The following is an 18,514-nucleotide window of genomic DNA, read 5'->3' on the forward strand; positions in this document are numbered from 1 at the left end:
GCTACGTGATCATTATAATTTTATGTCAAAATGTATTATCACCGTGATTTGATCACCAACCAACGATTTTGCTGTATTTATACATTGCATGTTGTTGTATAATCCAATTTTCAATTGACCAAGTCTGATTTGTTCAAACATCTTAACATCTTTAATAAGCAAATATTATAAATAAAAAGTGCATTGAAAAATGTAAAAGGTTTAGAAATATGTATACAATTATTTACAAACTCAGGGTTTATTTGTACAAGGTAACAAAGACAAGTTCACACATTTTCTTATGTCTTTTACACTTTGTTATACTTTAAAATAACCCTACCATATAGAACATACAGCTTTCTGAACCAGTTCTGGGAGAGATCGTCATGGTAACTTCAGGTTTCCAACTAGTGCTTTGTATGCTTCATCGAACACACAGGCCAGCTCTGCCGGATATTCATCAACGAGTGGTTGATGAAGCGTGCCGCATTGCCATGCATGGTGGCGTCCACCACGTCAAAGTCATCGATACGGAACATGTAGCAGCCGATACTCTGTGGAGGAAGGAGGGAAAAGAGACAGGGGACTTAGTTTTAGTTGAACATGTATTATGCTGGTATCAATAACATTTATTCATTCAAGCCCACAATTAGTGGATTTTTTAAAAGTCCACCAACTAAGGTCTCGTTGGGACAAACCATAGTTATGTCGTCTCAACTACACTCTGGACTGATTGATCTCACCTTGCCATCGTAGTACTTCTCTCGCTTGTCTGTGAGCACTGAGCGAATGACGATGCCAGCATACTCGATGACAATCTCCTGAGCATCGATGTTCCTCTTGCAGAACAGACCTCGGCCGTGGATAGCAGACCTACACCAGAGAGAGATGTCAAAAGAGGCCCAAGTATGAACAACAGTTTCCATAGCTAATCTCCTTGGCAATTAAAAGGATGCGATGATCACATGATTTATTTATTTATTATCTGATCCTGAGTCAATGGGAATTCATGTTACTCATTTTGTAGCAGAATGACATAATAGCAGAAAAGGAAGAGGCAGGAAATATAAACCATGCCTCAGTTTCTAGTTTGCTGTGATAGCTGTAGAGAACCGCAGCGACGGCTTCCTGTCCAGACAGACTGCAAATTATCTGTGGGGTCAGTTGGCACCCCACTGAGAAACTCATGAGCTCTTCAGCCCAGAATCATGATCATAGTCACAGGCTCTGTCCATAGTATTGGCTTTGACCTCAGTGCCTCAGGGGGGGATGAGGACTAGTTGTGTGCTGACCTGTACACGCCTACAGCCTCCTTAGATGTCCTCTCCAGATGTCTGAAGCGCATGGCCATGGGGAGCTCCAAGCTAGTGGCACGTCTAGGAGAAAAGGGATAAGCAAAGAAGATGACGATGTGCTTCTGACCTTTCACTTTGAAGTCTGAGAAAAGAGTCACTAGAGACTCAGACACAAGAGGGTAGAACATATTTTTAACGTTGCTTGTTAGGAGGTAGTTGCAGAAATGACGGAATGGTTTAGTCCAACCACAAAGATCACTTTAGGGGAGTTACAAATACTGAAATGGACAACATTTCAATAGTGAATCAGTTACAGCTATAAAAACGTATATGTAAACCTGTAGTTGTACAGCTCCTTTGTTACTCATAAGTCTGAATGAGAACATTGATATGTTATGTATACAAACTTATACATGGATCATTTGTTGATGTGAAAGTAGTTTTTTAAAGGAACAACACTTGCGGCCATGTACAACAAGTTCTAAGAATGTTCCGCGAGACAAGATCTTTCATGGACTAGCTCCTGCAGTATTTAAGCCAAAGCATCCTTTTTTTAAGATGTTAGCATTTAGGTATCTTCCTTTGCAATGGCCAGCATACAATAACTCTGTAATCCGACCTTGTGGATTTGAGTGGGACTTCATCTTCTTCCTCATCGTAGGGGTTGATTGTCAGGCAGCTGGCAGTGCTGGGAAGCCAGGAAGTTGAACATGTCGAAGGTGGTCTTCCTGTAAGAGAAGACAGGAACAAGGTGTCACGTTACATTTTACATTATTACTTTCTTATTATTATTGCTTTCTTTATCATTGTTTCCCCCCCAGCATTGGTGTAGAATTTGGGATGTGGACATCACCCACACACTCTTCATATGTTAATGAATGGAGCAGCATAGATGTCATACAGGTCTTATTTCTAGCTTACGCAGACTGTGGAGGTGGAGATGACGCTCACATAGAAACACAACAGCCACAGCCCTTGTTCCTCTAAACCTGACAGATGTCTACATTCAAAACATACATTCCACCAATACTCTACACAGAGAGACTAGCTTCCACTTTGAAGTTGAAAACCACCTACAGAGGGGAAAACCCAGATTCTCCAGACATTTGCTAGACAGTGGTATGGGTTGACCAACTGCAAGGTAAGGACAAAGTAATACCGGTTCCCACCATTACACTTGTGGTGATTCACCAATGAATACATTTGAATTTATTAAATTTCTTATAAGCTACGACTCATGATACCTAGTAAGTATTGGTTAAATCAAATCAAATCAAATTGATTTATATAGCCCTTCGTACATCAGCTGATATCTCAAAGTGCTGTACAGAAACTCAGCCTAAAACCCCAAACAGCAAGCAATGCAGGTGTAGAAGCACGGTGGCTAGGAAAAACTCCCTAGAAAGGCCAATACCTAGGAAGAAACCTAGAGAGGAACCAGGCTATGTGGGGTGGCCAGTCCTCTTCTGGCTGTGCCGGGTGGAGATTATAACAGAACATGGCCAAGATGTTCAAATGTTCATAAATGACCAGCATGGTCGAATAATAATAAGGCAGAACAGTTGAAACTGGAGCAGCAGCACAGTCAGGTGGAAGTTGAAACTGGAGCAGCAGCATGGTCAGGTGGACTGGGGACAGCAAGGAGTCATCATGTCAGGTAGTCCTGGGGCATGGTCCTAGGGCTCAGGTCCTCCGAGAGAGAGAAAGAAAGAGAGAAGGAGAGAATTAGAGAACGCACACTTAGATTCACACAGGACACCGAATAGGACAGGAGAAGTACTCCAGATATAACAAACTGACCCCAGCCCCCCGACACATAAACTACTGCAGCATAAATACTGGAGGCTGAGACAGGAGGGGTCAGGAGTTAAAATGTTTACAAAATATTTAAGATGAATCTGTCAGACAACTCGGACTCAATTTCCGAATTACATTCCAAAATAATGACTCCCCTTGTCATTTCAATATTTATCTTCCAGGGCCCCTGTAGTGAACAGACACCGGGACACTGACCTGAGGTAGACCTCAGAGCGGGCGCATCCAGAGGGGTTGACAGGCAGGTCCTCCTCTTGGCTGATCTGTTTAAAGAAGCGGAAGGCGTGGCTATGGCAGCGGCGGGCCCCCTGGAGCTGCTCCACCAGGAAGACCACTGTATCGTGGAGCAGGCCCAGCATATGGGCACCTGTCATCCCAGAGAAGGACAGCTGCCTAAACCTGGCCCCCGCCCGCGCCTCCTGGACACAGTCTATCACTGCCCTCCAGGCCTCTGAGGAGGGAAAGGAGGGGGAAGAGGAATGGAGAGAGAGATAAGTAAGGTGTGAGTAACACAGCATAACACACAAATGTAATTAATCTGGAAATTAAACCAACATTTTGTGCTAGATGGTTTATTACACAATTTCATTCTAGCTGATTACGAGAAGGAGTATATTTCATCATGTTATGTTTACTCATATGTAGAAATAGTGGGTATTTGTGCAGAAATCATTGCCTTGAGTACTGGGTAATGTAATTCTTTCTAAACTAACATTCTACAGATAACAGACACATGAAGTCTATTCATTTGCCCTTTCCTCCCTGAAACCTCACCCTCTATGCTGTCTGCCTCCACACTGAAGCCGTCATCGCTTTTGATCTCAAAACGGAGGTGGGGCTGATCTCGGCTGGGGGGACACTCATCGTCTGAGGGCAGCAGCTCATCATCTGAGCACGATACAGCACCTGACAGGATGGAAATACCACAGGGTATTTTCAAATCAGGCACACTTGTTTACATTGTACAGGTATAAGAAGTATCATCAGTCATCATCATACAGACATACTGTTCATAAGGCACTATTACACATAAGTACCTGAGAATATGTTCCAGTCAGGCAGGGCACTGCGGCCCACTGCCTGGGGAAAGAGTCCTGAGGTAGAGTCATGTTCCCAGGACATCGGACAGAGGAAGCACTTCGACCTCCGACAGGGCGGGCAGATGGAGAGGATATCAGTATCACCGAGGGGAAACAGTGGAGAGGTGGGAACGGAGGCCTTGGGATACATGGAGCCCCCAGTGTAGAGGGTGATTAGTCCAGCTGCAGTGGGAGAGCCGAGGGGTGCTAGGACATGTCCCTGCGGGTTTGGGAGTGGGGGCTGTGGCGACGTGGGCATGCACGTCTCCTCCAAGTCACTGATGGTCAGGATGTGGTGGGGTTTGGACTTGGTAGCTCCTGCGGAGGAAAAACAAATAGAAGTAAGACAACTGAACGGACACATAAACAACCAATGCTTTCTGGGTAATATCTATAAATCACTCAAAACCTGACAATTAAAAGTCCGAACAAAGTTTTCTATTTTTTTACCCGGTGGTGTCCTAAAAAACAACATTAGCCAACCACAGAACAGTTACCTGTGGAGGGCAGAGGCCGGAACAGTCCTCCAGCTAGTCTCCTGATTTTGGGCCTTGCCCCTTGGTCAGGTTTAGGGAGTGGAGCTGAGAAGCTGGGTGTAGTGGGTCGGGAATGTGCCACGTCAACCTCTTGGGCATCAGATTCTAGAGGTGAAGCAACAACAACAACAACAACTCTGTTTCCTATGCCACGGCTAAGTCTTGGGCATCAGATGCTAGAGTTGACAACAACAACAACAACTCTGTTTCCTATGCCACGGCTAAGTCTTGCCAATATCCACTTTGCAGTGTAAGAAAGCCAACATTTACACATTCACACTAATATTTTATACTGAACAAAAATAGAAACTCAACATTCAACAATTTCAAAGATTTCAATGAGAGACAGTTCATAAGGAAATCAGGCAATTTAAATAAATCCATTAGGCCCTAATCTATGGATTTCACATGACTGGGAATACAGATAAGCATATTTTGGTCACAGATACCTTAAAAAAAAGGTAGGGGCGTGGATCAGAAAACTGGTGTGACCATTATTTTTGCCTCATGCAGCACAACACATCTCCTTTGCATAGAGTTGATCACTAAGTTGCTGACGACATAACAGTGGTAGGGCTGATGACCGACAACGATGAGACAGCCTGGCAGTGTGTTGCCAGGTCAACAACCTCTTCCTCAATGTGAGCAAGACAAAGGAGCTGATCGTGGACTACAGGAAAAGGCGGGCTAAACAGGCCCCCATTAACGTCCACAGGGCGGTAGTGGAGCGAGTCAAGAGTTTCAAGTTCCTTGGTGTCCACATCACCAACTGTCATGGTCCAAACACACCAAGACAATCGTGAAGAGGGCACGACAACACCTTTTCCCCCTCAGGAGACTGAAAATATTTGGCATGGGTCCCCAGATCCTCAAAAAGGTCTACAACTGAACCATCAAGAGCATCCTGACCAGGTGCATCACCGCCTAGTTTGGCAACTGCTCGGCATCTGACCGTAAGGCGCTACAGTGGGTAGTGCGTATGGCCAAGTACATCACTGGGGCCAAGCTTTCTGCCATCCAAGACCAATATACCAGGTGGTGTCAGAGGAAAGCCCACATTATTTTTCCAAAAGACTCCAGTCACCCAAGTCATAGACTATTCTCTCTGCTACCGTACGGCAATCGGTTTCGGAGCCAAGTCTAGAACCAAAAGGCTCATGCTCATTGGGTGACTTGTCTGGTGAGTATGCAGTGCATGGAAGAACTGGGACATGTTCCGCTTCCAGGAATTGTGTACAGTTCCTTGCGACATGGGGCCATGCATTATCATTCTGAAACATGAAGTGATGGCGGCGGATGAATGGCATGACAATGGGCCTCAGGATCGTGTCACGGTATCTCTGTGTATTCAAATTGCCATCAATAAAGTGCAAATGTGTTCCATGTCTGTAGCTTATGCCTGCCCATACCATAACTTCACGCCATGATGAGGCACTCTATTCACAACATTGACATCAGCAAACCACTCGCCCACACGACGCCATACACATGGTCTGCAGTTGTGAGGTTGGTTGGACGTACTGCCAAATTCTCTAAAACGACTTTGGAGGCAGCTTATGGTAGAGAAATGAACATTCAATTCACTGTCAACATGTCTGGTGGACATTCCTGCAGTCAGCATTCCAATTGCACGCTCCCTCAAAACTCAAGAGTGGCCTTTTATTATCCCCAGCACCTGTGTAATGATTATACTGTTTAATAAGCTTCTTGATATGCCATACCTGTCAGGTGAATGGATTATCTTGGCAAAAGAGAAATACTCACTAATAGGGATTTAAACAAACATTGCTATGATTTTTACATGTTGCGCTTATATTTTTGTTCAGCGTAGCAGTGAGGGTTTATGCAGTGTTGCATTACCAGGACTCTCACCTGACTGGGGGCAGGAGCTGTGTGCTATAGTGCTATTCTCTCCCTTATCAGGCATCTCTTCAGCAGGTTTCTCAGGGACAAGCAGTCGGACCTCATTTGCATCGCCACAGTGGTTTCACCATGCTCCAGTACCAGGAAGAACACCTGGGGAAAGGGGAGGAGTTGAAAGAAAGGAAGTCATACAAAACCATGCATATTTCTGTTTCATTATTAATGATGAATTGCTGCTACTTACTGGAAACCCACGGGAAGAATTGTCCTTACTTTGCCTGAATTACACCAGGAACACACAATCCCTCCATCAGTGCTCAGACTGTCTGCAATAGGTTGGACTGAGGGCTTGTAGGCCTGTTGTAAGACAGGTCCTCACCAGACATCATCGGCAACAACGTCGCCTATGGGCACAAATCCACCGTCGCTGGACCAGACAGGACTGGCAAAGGCCACTAAAAATCCTACAATGTGATTTTCTGGATTTCTTTCTCATTTTCTCTGTCATAGTTGATGTGTACCTATGATGAAAATTACAGGCCTCTCTCCTCTTTTTATGTGGGAGAACTTGCACAATTGGTGGCTGACTAAATACTTTTTTGCCCCACTGTATGTATGCATGCATTTTAGACTAAACATTTATGCCCCTACTCTAAGGCTGATTCCTTGACCGGTCAATATTTTTAATTTGCTGCTTTATGATTTTGTTATACTCTTGTGATTTCTATGGTTTTAACTAGGTTACCTTTAGTCTTTCATGTTGTCTGTCTGTAATTGTGTAATGACTTGGTGCTGCCTATCTTGGCCAGGACACTCTTGATAAAGAGATTTCAAATCTCAATGAGTGCAGGTTAAATAAAAGGTTAAATAAAAAAATGTCTTATTCTAGCTCTGAGTCAGTGCCTCAGTCCCCCATCCAGAATAGGCCATGTATATGTAGTGAATGAAATGGACTTTGTGCATCTTATCTTTGGTGTCATAAACAATCCTTGGTTCCTGCCTGTATCTGGTCAAGAGAGGAGGGGGAGGGCCCCCTCCAGAGGAACATATGGAAGAACACCCAGAACGTGTTCTTTAAGTTAAGATAGAGACGGAGCCATTCACATGTGGCGAAAGCACTCGTGAGAGAGGTCATACCCAGATGGGGTCTGCCATCAAAAATGATTCTGACAGCTATAAGAACCGTTCAGAATAATGATAGGGATCTGAAGGCTTTGTTTAAAGACTACAGACCTCCTGGAATGAGAAGAGATGAGAGATCTCTGGCTGGCATCACTCACACTTTTTCCTGAGTATGGAGTATCATGTGCATTAGATCAAATTCAAGACATCTCCAGACACAGAGAAAATTGGCAATGCTCCTCGAAATTCCCTGGAAGAATTAAATGGGGAAATTAAATAATTGCATAAGTTAGATCTGTAAAACAGAGAGGCCCTTGACTATATTTTGGCAGGTCAAGGGGGCACTTGCGCAGTCATTGGTGATGAATGTTGTACTTTTGTCCCAGATCACTTTTCAAATGTGACTGATTTTGCCGAATACATTGCCACTGTTGCTAAGAATAATTCTCCAAAACCAGATTGGACGCTTGCAACTTGGTTTGAATCCCTGTTTGTAAATTGGGGATCCCAAATTGCCCAGGTCAGCATGTGTTTTTTGTTTAGTTTGCTTAATTGTGTTATTAACATGCTGTAAGGCGATTTGTGCCTGTCTGACTGGCAAGATTTCAGCCGTTATTATGTTTTTTTCTGGTCCTCCAGAGAATGGTGAAACTAATGAGCTGCCAACTCTGGATGACCTCCCATTTCCCCCTTGTAGATGCAGACGATAAGTAATGATTGAAGTTTGTTTTCTTTTAAGTTGAGGGTAAGGTCATCTAAACCCTTAATCTGTTTACCATTATGTGGAACACTGAGCTGATGATCAAGGTCTTTGCAGAATTGTTAAACAATAGGGTTTTATATCTTGACTAGGTTGATGTCCCAGGGACAATTAGTGAAAAACATTGGTCAATCCAACCAGATGGTGGAAAGAGGTATGGAAACAATGGATAACATTGAGAGTTGTTCACCTCTGAATCGATAGATCCCTTGTGTATGTATGTTTTTATATCCTCACACACGTTGGTTATAACTTCTTTATTGTAGATTTGAGCTTTATTATGATTTATGAGATAATTTTATAGAACCTCCTTTTGATAGAAGCTCAAATCACACAAGTGTTAAAAGGATGGAATCTTGTGAATGAAATGGACTTTGTGCATCTTATCTTTGGTCTCATAAACAATCCTTGGTTCCTGCCTGTATCTGGTCAAGAGAAGAGGGGGAGGGCCCCCTCCAGAGGAACATCTGGCAGAACACCCAGAATATGTTCTTTAAGTTAAGATAGAGACGGAGCCATTCACATGTGTGAACCGATCCAATAAATCATGTTTATGTAGGTTTAGATGGCAGTATAGAAGGCTCTATGTAAGGATCGTCCTTTTAGAGCTCCCTTCAGACCGGTACTTATGCATCAAAGTTTGACTGTGACCTCTCCAGCTTGCTGACAATAAAGAGTGATTCATTTAATATTGACTTTGAGTGTCCTGGTATAAGAATTTCCACAACATATACTCAGCTCCTAACCACACTGTCCAGGGGTCACTCCCCACCCAGCCCTCCCTTCGCCTCCCTCCCTCCCTCCTTCCGTAACTGAACACAGAGTGTGTGACCCACCAGAGGCCTCCACAATCCCTCCAGGAGGACAATGATCTCGAACTGCTGCTTTCTCCGCTGTTCATGGCCATGTGGCCCTCCCTCAGGTTACCCTGTTGGAACATCAGACACAGCTGGTCATCACGGTTGGCGATGACGCAAGTGCGGCTGAAGAGCAGCGTCTCTGCTCTCTTCTTGGGCCGGGAGATCTGGTCTCCTGAGGCGGTTGGGCAGACAGGTGGAGTCCTCAGAAGAACCGGAGAAGAGGACCTATTCCCGGGCAGCACGCCACCGGGCAGCACGCCACCTGGCGCAAGTTGAGAGCAAGGATTGAAACCCCGGACTCATCACACTCTCACTCAGAGAGTGACCCACCAGTTACCTGAGATGCCTTTCATTTGTATTTCTCCCCTCCCCCAACCTTTATTAAATAACTACTTTGTTTTGAGCACCATAAATCGGTCTCCTGCTGTCTTATTTTATTGTGAGTTTCACCTCTGACTCCCCTGGGCTGCCACATTTGGTGGAGAATGAGGGCACATCCTTCCCTTGCTCTGAAGTCACAATAAAATAAGACATCATTACGGAAGATGCTGTAACTCAGCTGGTACAAGGCCAAACGCAGAAAACTCAAAGCCTCATTGCACTTCAGGAGGCCGTAACACAGCTTATCCAAGCCATGGTCCAGCCGGACCGAATGACAGAACCAGGCACGGTCCTCACCAAGCTAACTGCTGGAGAGGACATTGAAGCATATCTAGAGGTATTTGAGCACACTGTAGAAAGAGTGATGGCCCAAGGAGGACTTGGCTGGCCCAGAGAACTATAGAGACTTGGCGCTGGCGGACATCAACAACTATGCAGCTCTGAAAACGTGCATCTTGGCCAATAATGGGCACAACCTACCAACCCGGGCCCAAGGGTTTCCTTCCTGGGCCTATAATGGCCACGCCCCGGTGAGACCACACTGGGAGATACGATAAGTTACCCCACCAGCCGCGTGGAAGTGCAAACCCCTCAAGGTAGCTTTGTGATTGTAGCTGGGGTAGTAGAGAAAGTGCCAGTAGATGTCCTACTGGGCCAGGAGTACCAGATTTTCCAGAGATTCTGGAGATTCTGGATTCTGGAGGTGCCACAGCCCCTAGGAGAAGAGCTTAGGGGAAGAGAACGGTTTTCTGACATAGAAGCATCATCCCAGTCTCTGCCGCCTGTCACGTCTTGGTCTTAGTATTTTGTGTTTTCTTTAATTATTTGTTCAGGCCAGGGTGTGACATGGGTTATTGTGTTGTCGTATTGTTTTTTTTTGTAGGCATTGGGATTGTGGTTGATTAGGGGTGTGTCGAGTGTAGGCTTGGCTGCCTGAGGCGGTTCTCGATCAGGGTCAGGTGCTTCTCGTTGCCTCTGATTGGGAACCGTATTTAGGTAGCCTGAGTTTCGCTTTGTCTTTCGTGGGTGATTGTTCCTGTCTCTGTGTAGTGTTCACCAGATAGGCTGTAATAAGTTTCACGTTCCGTTTGTTGTTTTTGTATTTATCGTTATTTCATGTACTGTCACTTTTTCTTCATTAAAGAACATGAGTAACCACCACGCTGCATTTCGGTCCAACTCTCTTTCTACAAACGAAGAACGCCGTTACAGAATCACCCACCACATACGGACCGAGCGGCGTGGTAACAGGCAGGAAAAGCGAAAGGAGGACGTTATGGACAGCAATGGCATGGAGTATACGACGTGGGAAGAAATCGACAGGTGGGCGGCCGATCCAGAGAGAGTGCAGGAGCCCGCATGGGATTCGCTGGAACAGTGCGAAGAAGGCTATAGGCGAATGGAGTTGGAGAAACAGACACGGCGGCGCAGAGCGAAACCCGAGAGTCACCCAAAAAAATGTATTGGGGGGGGGGGCTCAGAGGGAGAGTGGCTGAGTCAGGAGATGGACCTGAGCCAACTCTCCTTGTTTATCGTGAGGAGCCAAGGAGGAGACCAGAACCAGTGCCGGTGTTAGAGGTGAGCGAAGCAGAGACTGTGAAGGAGTTAATGGGGAAAGTGGAGTGGAGAGTAATGAGGGAGTTGCTAGCTTGGTGCTATAGATATCATATTCGTCCGACGGATCGTGTCGGGGATTTGATGGCACCTGAGTTAGCGCTCCATACTCGTCCTGAGGTGCGTGTTAGTCGGCTGGTGAAGTTGGTGCCAGCCTCACGCACCAGGTCTCCTGTGCACATCCCTAGCCTTGCACGTCCTGTGCCACCTCCACACACCAGTCCTCCGGTAGCAGCTCCCCGCACCAGGCTTCCTGTGCGTGTCCTCGCTCCAGTATCACCAGTGCCCGCACCACGCATCAGGCCTACAGTGCGTCTCTCAATACACACATTTTAAACCAACATACAAATAGAAATGAAACACAAAAGCTCAGATTAAATCAAGAAGTTAGGTTCAACACATGGAACGTACAATGTCTGAAATAAATAGATCACCACCATTCTAAGAGAAGCCTTGCAGCACAATACCTGATACCTCAGTTTCTAGATATTTTAGATAAGGTTCCCATACTGTTTTAGAACGGATCTGTTTTAGAATGCAATGTACATGTCAGATATTCCAGTGGCACCCATTCAAATAGTATCTTATGCCAATCTTTGATAGAAGGAAGCTCATCACTAATCCACTGTAAGAGAATGTTTTTCCTTGCTGTGAAAGTAAGGATGTTGTAAAGCCTCCTCTTACCCACAGAAGTAACATGTCTGCTAAGGTCACCTAAACAGAAAATAAACTGGGTCCAATTCTAGATCAACCCCTGGGATCTTTTCAAATTCTCGCAGAACAACAGAACAGCATCTTTGTATTTTAGAACATGACCATAAACAATGTGTTACGATGCCTGTATCAGGTTGACATTTAAGACACTGAGGAGAAGAGGACGAGGGGATAAAGGCATGTCTGCGATTTGATGTAATTGAAGTCTCGAGACTAGAGATGAACATCATCAGTGTACAAGCTTATTTTATGGTGAACATCACCAATGAGAAGCCCTTGTATAGCAGGCGTTACTCTGGTGGCCTCGGCCAGTGGTTCCATAGTGAGTGCAAATAGGAGCGGGGACAAAGGACAGCCCTGTCTGGTACCTCTATGTATAGAGAAGCTATTTGACCTTAGCCCATTAGTAAGGACAGTAGCCTGAAGATCATCATATAAAACTTTCACCCATTTTATATTGTCCCCTAGGCCAAATTTAGTCAGAGAAAATAATAGGTAAGACCACTCCACACAGTCAAATGCTTACCCAGCATCTAGTGAGAGCACAAGGCCATCCATAGTACTTCATTGGTAGGCTTGAATTATATTAAGAAGTCGCCTGACATTGTTACATGACTTTCGGCCCTTAATGAAGCCAGTTTGGTCTCCTTTCACAATTAGTGGCAGTGAGTCCTCTAATCTTGTGGCTATAATTTTAGAAAGCAATTTTATATCCACATTCAGAGGGGAAATGGGTGTGTACGAGGAACAAGACTCTGGGCATTTTCCCTGTTTGAGAATAAGTGATATGTTGGCTTCTCAGAGTTTGAGGGAGGTGGTCTTTTGAAAATGAGTGGTTAAATATATCAAGCAATGGCTCAAGGATCAGACCATGGAACTCCTTATAAAACTCACTACAAAACCTGTCTGGTGCTGGGGCCCTACCATTTTTCAGATTCTTAATTGCGAACATTATCTCTTCCTCAGTAATAGGGGCATTAGAGAGGCCTCTGTTCTTTGGAGATAGTAGGGAGGTTTGGGTGCATCATTTGTCAGTTCTGAGGCATAAAGATTTGCATAAAATGTCTTAAATGAGTCATTTATCAATTTATTTTCATATAAATGATTGCCATCGGAATAAGTAATAGTAGCAATTGACTGTGAGTCTGCTCTCTTTTTAGCTAGGTAAGCCAAATACTTTCCTGGTTTATCTCCATGTTCATAAAGCTTTTGCCTGACAAATCTCATTTTCTTTTCAGCGTCCTGTGTTATGAGAGAGTCCAACGTTAAACTAAGGACTGATATTTCCTTTAATAGGGCAGGAGTTAATGTAGTCCTTCTCTTTAGTTCCTAACATTTTTTGCTTTTCATTCTTTTTCCGCCTCTTTGTGGCTGTGTATGACATAGTCAAGCCCTGGCGTACGCTTCACAGGTTTCCCAAAGGAGCGAGGGGTTATCTGTTGATTGAGAGTTAGAGAAAAATGCTTTAAACTCTAATAAAATAAGATGTAAATGTATGGTCTTTAAGAATGGTTGTATTCAACCTCCAATGTCTTGACAGATTGAATGCCCCGTTGAGTTTCATGTCCAGGATCACCTCCGCATGATCAGCTATGACTGTGCTTCCTATCCTAACGGATAAAACAGACTGCAAAGACGTCCTGGGCATAAAAAAGTAATCTATTCTAGTCTGACATCCATGAGGCACAGAGAAAAAAGTGATCTCTCTGTTAGAGGGATGAAAGGTTCTCCAAACATCAGCATACCCCAGATCATCACAAATAGCTTTAAGCGACCTAGCTTGAGGAGAGAGTGAAGCTATACCGCTGGGAAACTTGTCAATAAGGGGGTTCAACAAACAATTAAAATCTCCTCCAACCACTTCAGTGTCTGAGTTCAATTCTGAAAAGTCTATAAATACCTTAGTGAGGAAATCAGGGGGGTGGGGAGTAAATATCCATTATGGAAATGTTCTGCCCAAAGGCGCCCATCTTAAAGAGTACAATTACCCTTTCAAAAAGAGGATGGTGTGATTGACTGAGACAGCCACCCCCAGGACAACACATAACTGTTTTCAAACATTTGTTATGTGGTCTCCTGAGGTGTAAGGGTTGTAAACATTGTTGACCCTTCATATAGATACGCCGAGAAGTCTTGACAGGTTTTAAAAAAACGCTGGTACAAGCACACATACAGACACACACAACCATATGTATTTGTCTTAGAAAATAATGTTTCCAGTAAGTTTCTCTGCTTGTAACCTAACGCCCTGCCTCAGGTTCACACACACAGAGCCTTATATTTCATAAAAGGTCAATTACATTTTAAAACCCTTTATTTCTTTGAAAATGTTACCACCAACATTTAAACATATTACTATTATTAAAAGTTACTATGCAATATTAAACTATACCTCTGTTTTTTTACTCAACCTTTATGTTTGTCATACAGAACTACAAAATACATATTTAAAAAGTATAATTATTTTAACTGTTGGAAAGACAGATATTTTAAAGGAAGACACACACACACACACACACACACACACGACAAGTCTAACAGCTACTTATACTCAGGCAGACCTACCTGGAAAATACCTTTTCATTTCAGCAGCTCCATAAGTTCACCACATAAATTCCCAACTGTTTCACATGTTCAACCTCAGGCCTCCCCAATTCACTATAAATACCCATCTGTTTAAAATGGTCAACCTCAGGCCTCCCCAATTCACTATAAATACCCATCTGTTTAAAATGGTCAACCTCAGGCCTCCCCAATTCACTATAAATACCCATCTGTTTAAAATGGTCAACCTCAGGCCTCCCCAATTCACTATATAAATACCCATCTGTTTAAAATTGTCAAACTCAGGCCTCCCCATTGACTACATAAATTCCCAAATTTCCCAGCTGTTTCACATCTTCTTTCAGTTCAACAAGGTCACTACACATCAATCACCAGGACAACTTTATTGCAAACACGTTTTACCCAAAACAGCTGCACTATCAGGTTACATAAGCACTCACTCAATAGCTTGAGAACACCCGGACAGGATGTCATAAATGCGCATAACTACGTGACACATAAAATAGGTCATCAATCACTTTCGGACACATGCGCTCAACTATAACTCTTCTATTAGTATTACTAGTACCTCTAAATCACTATTCTTCCATAAGTTGCTAGGCGGCTCTTGAGGTTTTAGCATGCAATTTGAATTTCAGCACAAATCTCCCATGACATTTGGGTGGTTCCACGAAATGGGTCCCTTTTGTGTGTCTTTCATATTTTAAGTAGAAATTGTACCCCATATTTAATTTTAAAAGCCTTTTATATTAAATTACATGCCATTTAATATAGACCACATGGATAATTACATAAATCAGGTCTTTCATATGACTGAAAAGACTTTAAACTATTCCTTTTAAACATTTAATAGTCAAATCATAGTGTAAAAGCAGGTGAGCTGGTTCTACTCTTTTGTACATTTTCTGGTGTTTTGAGGTTGAAAACTGAGTGGGTTGAGCATAACAAGTCAACCCTGTTACCCAACAATTTACATTGTGAAGCTTACATTCAATTCCCCCTTCCTGTTGCACACAAACTTCCATTCCCCCTGTCAAAGGGGGTTCATAGCTGATTTAAGATTAAATCGTCATCCCTGCCACTTAATATAGTAATTATTTGATTGAACCTCTTGATATGGGAAAACATGTTTTTTATTAAGTTGACTGTGTGCTCATGATATAATGTTAAAATGATGTGAAATCAGGTTTTTCTCCAAGTTACACTACGCAAAAGGGACTCATTTCATGGAACGACCCATTAATACATGATTTACACATTTGTTCTAGAGAAACTTGTGATCCTGCTGGACCCGGAGATCCCTGAGGTGAAGAACACCAGCCACCTAGAATCTCGCTGCTCCTTCCCCGACACCTAGATCACCTACACCTACTCCTTGATGGACAGAAAGAGCCCCCTGAGGGCTGTGCTGGAGGGGGTCATCATCAAGCACCCAGACGGGACTGTAGGACAATTGGCCAGGCTGCTGAGAAATGGACCAGAACGACGCAGTGGAAATACGCACCAAGCACATCTTGCTTACGGTTGTCTAGTCTGGGTGTGGTCTGTGTTGGGTGCGGAAAAGATGGCTCCATCCAGATACAATCACGGAGTCTCTACCACCTGCCAGGCACTGAGATATAACAGGAGGGCCAGTAGAAGGCATGCTTTCCGTAGGGACCCCAAGGTCGCAAGGCAGTGATTGGGAACACTGTTCTTTTGCATTAGGGTTCAAATAAGATATTTAACTGTGATAACATGGCGCTTACCACTTAAAGCAGGGATGTTAAAACCTCTTAGTGATCCCTTCACGCGCCAATCACGTTAGCGGGATAGATTTGACAACATCCAGTGAAATTGCAGAGCGCCAAATTCAAACTACAGAAATATCAATATTCAACATTCACAAAAATATAAGTGTAATACACTAAAATAAAGCTTAACTTCTTGTTAAGCTACTGTGTCAGATTTCAAAAAGGCTTTACGGCAAAAGCACACCATGCGATTATCTGAGGACAGCGCCCCGCATACAAACACATGAAAATCATTTTTCAACCAGGCAGGTGCGACACAAAAGTCAGAAATAACGATACAATAAATGCCTTACCTTTAAAGAGCTTGTATTTAATGCAATCCCAAATGTCTCAGTGACACAATGAATGATCGTTTTGTTCGATAAATTCCTTCTTTATATCGCCAAAATGTCAATTTATTTGGCGTGTTTGATTCAGAAATACACCGGTTCCAACTCGCCCAACATGACTACAAAAAAGGAATCTAAAAAGTTACCTGTAAACCTCGTCAAAACAATTCAAACAACGTTCTAATCCAACCTCAGGTACCCTAATATGTAAATAATTGATCAATTTAAGACGGGATAATTTGTTTCCAATACCGAAGAAAAATAACACGGAGCGCGCTCCTGTTCACGTGCAACAAAATACTAGAGACCTTCTGAGTGACACATGGAATGAATAGCACTACTTCTTCATTTCTCAAAAGAAAAACATCGACCAATTTCTAAAGACTGTTGACATCCAGTGGAAGCCATAGGAACTGCAACCAGGTTCAAAATAAATAGGTTTCCTATAGAAAACCATTGGAAAATCCTATGACCTCAATTTCTTCCACCCTGGATGGTTTGTCCTTGGGGTTTCGCCTGCCAAATCAGTTCTGTTATACTCACAGACATTATTTAACAGTTTTAGAAACTTTAGAGTGTTTTCTATCCAAATCTACCAATTATATACATATCCTAGCTTCTGGGCCTGAGTAACAGGCAGTTTACTTTGGGCTCGCTTTTTCTCTGGACGTCAAAATACTGCCCCCTAGCCTTAAGAAGTTTTAACCCCGGTGTCCTGAAAAAGGAAAGCCACACACTCCAGGAGCTCAGATGCAATAATGTAATAACCAACGTTTCGACAGACAAGCTGTCTTCATCAGGGTATAACGACAAACGCTGCAGGTCACTAGTTTTTATAGTGTCAAAGGACACACACAGGTGTCTGTAATCATGACCGGGTGTGGCTTGACATCATTGGTTAATTTTCAGATATAAATAGAACATACAAAAAACATGAATGGATAGCATACAATCATAGATAACATTTATAATGAATAGCAAAATCACAATAATGGCTTCAGATCAGTCTACGTTGAGCCCGAGGGGAGCAAGGGTAATTAAATTTAAGATCCAGGCAGCCTCTCGTTTTAACAATAAGGGTGGATGATGTGTTCGATGCCGATATAACGTAGGGATGAAATCGAGTGGTTCACTTCCAAAAGGTGGGCCGCAACTGGGTACGTTGAGTTTTTGCACATAATGGTACTACAACTTGCACTTTTAATTCACCCTTGGTTTTACCCACATCATTTTACCACAAGGACAAGTTAAGATACATAATACCGTTGATTGGGATCTGTTTCCCTGTTTGGGGGTGTTTAAGGGATCTACATTTGTAAGTGACATTGCATTGAGCGCAGCCATTACATTTGTAGTTTCCATCCGGTAGAGGTGCAAATAGACATTGTGCAGGGGCTGTTCTACAAACAAATTTCTGTGTTCATGCAAGTGGCTGACTGGAGAAGTCACACCTATCAGTAACTGCAATTTGGCAGTAAGCCCAGAACGTGTTTTGAGAACAAAAAGATCTGTTTCAAGGTCTCAGCTTAGAGAAAGAAGCCTTGTGAGGTGTTGGTCTGTCATGTTATGAAACAAAACGGTAATGATTAATGAATTATTCTAAATCATGCAAATGTAACTAGTCTGTGTATAGCCGTACATGAGACAACTGTTGGGACTGCCCCGGCAGAGTTTTTCCTGACAGACGGGAGTACTATAGTGCAATGAGTTGGTTGGAACCTTTCTAGCGCACTGACATATAAACTATTATTCATTTAAGATTGACATTCAGTGTCCCTGTGTAAATATTTGTTTTGGATTTGCTCAATG

At 43.4% G+C, this 18,514-nt stretch overlaps 1 pseudogene; it reads right to left on the reverse strand.

Moving 5' to 3' along the window:
• Positions 1 to 214: 214 nt before the first annotated feature.
• Positions 215 to 9,662, reverse strand: LOC109901658 (histone-lysine N-methyltransferase 2B-like; annotated as a pseudogene).
• Positions 9,663 to 18,514: the final 8,852 nt, after the last annotated feature.

This window comes from Oncorhynchus kisutch, linkage group LG13 (assembly GCF_002021735.2).
Source record: "Oncorhynchus kisutch isolate 150728-3 linkage group LG13, Okis_V2, whole genome shotgun sequence".
Classification (NCBI taxonomy): Eukaryota; Metazoa; Chordata; class Actinopteri; order Salmoniformes; family Salmonidae; genus Oncorhynchus; species Oncorhynchus kisutch.